Genomic DNA, 5,098 nt, shown 5'->3' with positions numbered 1-5,098 from the left:
TAATAAAACACGTAAAACAAATAAGAAAAAAACAAAACATTCATGAGAATAGTGTTCCAATAATAATAATAATATAACATGACAGACATTAATAATTGGCAAAGTACAATAAATCTAATGTGATTGAACCATATAAAACTAAGATGTAAACTAGAGATGAGCCCAAAATTAAAATGTGTTTTCAGGCAAAAGTCTTTTAAAGATTTTATTTTGAAGTAGTAGGTTTAATCAGATTCTTGTGGATAATTATCCAGAGTTTGTCTCTGGCTTGAGATGGGGGAAGGGGTATTCATGGCATGGGATGAAGCTTGGAACTAAGCATTCCCAGAATGTAAATTAATGCAAAAATTAACAAAACTGGTATTTTATGGCTGGAGTAGAGCAAAGATGACTGGTCAGTGTACTTCCAGTCTCCTCAAAATGTTGATTTTGTTACAAACCATGCTCCTTTGTTGTTTGTGGAAAAGATGGGTTTTTCACAGGAATGTGGTTTGTTGAGTGTCGTAAAACAGAGTCCTGTTGGCAAATATTTTAAAACAAGAATGTTTGTTGGATTGTCATAAATTATTATTGTTATTATTATTATTATTATTATTATTATTATTATTATTATTTTTATTTTTTTATTTTTTTTGTGCAGTGAAGTCAAATTACTGATGACCCTGAAAGTAGCCACAACATCAGCTTCTTCAATTCTCAGGTTTTAAACCTAAAAATTGGATCCCAAATTAAACCTGAATACCAAACTCCCTGGACATTATTGATGTGTTTTTACCATTTATACAAACACTTGGAAAGATTTATGTTTCCCTATAAAATACAGAATGAGTCTTTTTTAACAGTCAGTGTAAGATGGGAAGATTTAAGCCAATTTGAAACTCTGTCCATTATTTGAGATGTTTTGGCAGTTACGTGTTCGGCATCTTTTCCATTTGATTGTATTTTCTGCATACATTAAGATTGTCAACGTCCTCACACACATTTGGAACATCATTTAAGGCATTTTTTACAAAACTGTTTCACAATGASAAGCCCTTCTTTATGCCCCCATTAACTATTCATTATTCAATAATTTGCCATATCCTGGGACAAAGTGAGCTTTTATAAATGAAGCTGGCTTTGTGGAAGTACAGGATGTGTGGAGTATAACTCGCACAGCATTTAATAGAAAATATATCCCATTCTGAATCTTGCAGCTGGCTGGTTTGAATATATCCCTTAGTGGCTCAGAGGCATAACAGYAACAAGTTGACTTTAATCATTTCAGATCTTACATAAATCACACCAAAACAGGATGAAGGCATCTCAGGGTCAACTTGGTCAACTACAACACATCTCTCTGAAACCACACAGTTTGGCTTGTGTAATCCAATTTACCCTGCATTGATGCCTTACAGTAAAAAAAAAAACAAGCTAAAATAAAGGGAAAATTAACAGTTCAGTGTCTGATTTCCTTAAACCATCCATTTTAGGCAGACGTAAGAGGGTGTGTGATGAGCTAGCATGTGACGTAAACTGTAAAATACACTCAAAAAATCCCATTAGGTTTAAAAGCTTTCATTTGTCTTTTGCTATTCTCTCAAATGATCCAAGTGGAAAATACAGAATGTGGCGTCTGAAAGAACCTTTCTATAACATTACTTCACATTAGCTAGCAAGGAAGCTAATAGCAGAACAATGTCAATATTTGAATGAAAATAACTTCTGTGTTAAAATAATTTCTTATTATTTCATTTTAAAAAGAAGCTAACCASTCCGTAAAGACAAAAAGAAAACATATTTGACATGAAAATGATGAAGTAAATGTAAAAATATGGAATATGTGTTTGTTTATCTTTCTCTGGTTGTTCAGTGTTGTACAGTAATACTGTATGTGTGTATGCAAACTCTGTTGTGAAAAACTACAGTGAAAAGAGCTATTAAACATTACAATATAATCATTTAGTTTTTATTTAATGCAATAAGTTGAAACTTTAACACAGATATCATTTGACTGAGAAAACTGCAACAAACTCAACAGTTTATTTTTATTAACTGACCATATGTTGCTGTCTTCAACACCCGTATGTTGTTTGAAAAAAACAGGCCATGTTCCCAGACTAGAGAGGATAATCTCTCCAGAGAGTTCTGGGTCTGTTTCAGGGTCTCTTCTCAGTGGGACATGCCAGGCAACCTCCAAAGGGAGGTGTCCAGGAGGCATCCTGATCAGGTGACCTCAGCTGACTCCTTTAGATCCAGRGAAGCAGCAGCCCTCCTCCGTGCTCCCCCCGGACGGTGGACATCCCCACTTTATCTCTAAAGGGCCCAGCAGTGTAGAGCAGCAGCCAGCTGGTTTGTTGTCACACRCACCTTCCATAGTCCAGTGAGACACAGGGCGCCGAGCTCCGTGAATCTTTTTTTTTTTTACCTATAAACTTCTGTAAGCTTTGTAAGTGGGGGTGGGGAGCTTAAAGGGTAAATTCTTCCTAAAAGCCTGGACACCAGATGGAAGTACTTTCTGACGTCCTCAGCCAGCTGCTTGCAGGTACAACAGCAGAWTGCTGGAAGTGGAGTAATTCTGTCAATGCTGTTCACTTTTCAGTATAAGCAAACATGCCAACAAATAATTTTTGTGCCGACGTGGGCGAAAAGTTTGGCCTAAGCCATTTACAATGAAGGGCTTGCCGTCACAAGGCTGAAAACATGATGTGATTTTTGTCACAAGTTAATGAAAGCAGATTTTTCAGGTTTATGTTGACCATGCAGAGCCCGGTCAKCCAACAAAGGAAGRTTATTTCAGCTGTTTGTATCCAGGATCTGGTTCTTTGGCTCATGATCCAAACCTCATGACCACAGGTGAGGGTTGAAACATAGACGGAGATGTGACTCCAAGGCTTTTTTTAACTCAACTCTTTCTTCACTACGACCGACCAAAGCTACACCCTCATACTGAAGATGAGGCTCTGTTTGTGYGGCTCCRTCTCCTGCTCCATCACTCAGGAAAAAGAGTTACCTGAACTCCTCCAGCAGAGGCAAAAACTCCCCTCGACCCAACACATTTCCATTTTTTTTCATAAAATCACTCAAACACAAACGGCCTTCAGTTAAATTGTGAAGTAAACTTTAAAAACCAATAAGATGTTGTTAGGAGTAAGCCTGAACGTTTCAACTTTGAGTAGTAGTGGGCTACAAACATCCAAACAATCGTCTTTGACCCTTTTTAATAGCTTATTCTGGGGTTTAGGTTTGGTGATCACTTCAAATGCAACAACCACAGAAAGAGAGCAGAGCAAATACTGAATCATAACCTTTTGTTGTGATGATCCTTTCTGTGGTATGATAAACTGCCATCAGACAGGGTCGGTTATGGAATTCAAATCTGCAGTGAGCGTTGCTGTAAATGTMTGCTGAATACTGATGCAGACATCAACTCCCGGATGTGGCTGAACAACACGGGGGCAGATGGTTGATCTATGAAAGGCTGATCATGCCTTCTTGTTGTGCTACATTAGCCATCCCTCACCTTTTCACTCAATTATTTCTGTGGAGTCTTATGTACTCTCTGCCTTCTGCTGCCAATTATTTTAAGCCTCTACCTAAGTGCAAAGCTCCCTTTCCASCCTCAGACTAACAAGGTGTTTTTCTGGGACCTTTTCCTTCAGTGCTGGCCTTTGAATTTGTGAAACTGGGTACAAATAGCTCCACAGACACCGAGTCCTTCAGGTCTTTGATCAGTGAAGTTCATTTACTAATATTCTTCACAACAATGTAGTGTTGCAGGACAACAATTAGAATATTCCCATGAAAACAGACACAAAAAATAGATTTTCCTGTTTTCAAATAGTCTTGTATGCAGTACCTACAAATTATCTGAGCCCTGCGGTAGACTGTTTGGAGAATAAAAAGGAAATTTTCACAAAGTAGTGAATCTTAGCTACACGGGGGAGGGGCATTCACAATGCTACTATCTTCTCTACATACAGTTTTCTTTCCTGATGGTTAAAAATCTCCAAACTGCTGACAATTAAGATATGTGGTTATAAAAGTGAGACAGCCAAAAGAGACAGAAAAAAAAACAACATAATTTTGTCAAAAAAATATCCAGAAGAACTTTTGGCAAAAGAGACTGTGTTGCTAATGCTAGTATTTACTTTCACCCTAAAGTAAGTACTTGTATTAAAACTGACATTTTCAAGAGATGTTTCGTAAAACTGAAAAACATTAAAAAAGAACCATGTGATAAAACATTGCTTTAAAAATGACCAACCTATCATCCTTCTGTCTCTACAAAAGACAAATTAGTTTTGATTCTAACAGTAACCTTAGTTTGGAAGCAAAAACATCCACTGATTATTTCCTGTACTTAATTTTCTGCCCTAACCTATGGTCAGAAGCTGTGGGTTGTGATCCAAAGAATGAGATCATGGTTGTATGCAGTCCAGATGGGTTTTCACTGCAGGATGGAAGTGAAAGGAAGGATGACTCCTGGACACCTCCCTAGGGAGGTGTTGTGGACATGTTGAACTGGTTGGACAATTTGGAGTGAGACTACATGTCTCTCAGCTGGTCTGGGAACACCTTGGAGTCCTCTTAGAAGAGCTGGAAAGAGGTGGCTGTGGAAAGAGAGGTCTGGACCTCCCTGATCAAACTGCTGCTCCCAAGACCTGACACTGGACCAAGATAAATGATGGATGGATGGATGGATGGATGATGGACGGATGGTTGGTTGGTTGTTGGATGCATGGATGGATGGATGGATGGATGGATGGATGGTTGGATGGATGGATGGTTGGTTGGTTGGTTGGTTGGTTGGTTGGTTGAATGCATGGATGGATGGATGGATGGATGGATGGATGGATGGTTGGTTGGTTGGTTGGATGGATGGATGGATGAATGGATGGATGGATGCATGGATGATGGATGGTTGGTTGGTAGGATGGATGGTTGGTTGGTTGGATGCATAGATGGATGGATGGATGGATGATGGATGGATGGTTGGTTGGTTGGGTGCATGGATGGATGGATGGATGGATGGATGGTTGGTTGGATGGATGGATGGATGTATGGTTGGTTGGTTGGTTGGATGCATGGATGGATGGATGGATGGATGGATGGTTGG

The sequence above is a fragment of the Austrofundulus limnaeus genome, unplaced genomic scaffold (genome assembly GCF_001266775.1).
Source record: "Austrofundulus limnaeus strain Quisiro unplaced genomic scaffold, Austrofundulus_limnaeus-1.0 Scaffold72, whole genome shotgun sequence".
NCBI lineage: Eukaryota > Metazoa > Chordata > Actinopteri > Cyprinodontiformes > Rivulidae > Austrofundulus > Austrofundulus limnaeus.
The sequence above is the reverse complement of the archived record's forward strand: the minus strand, read 5'-3'. Positions refer to the sequence as shown.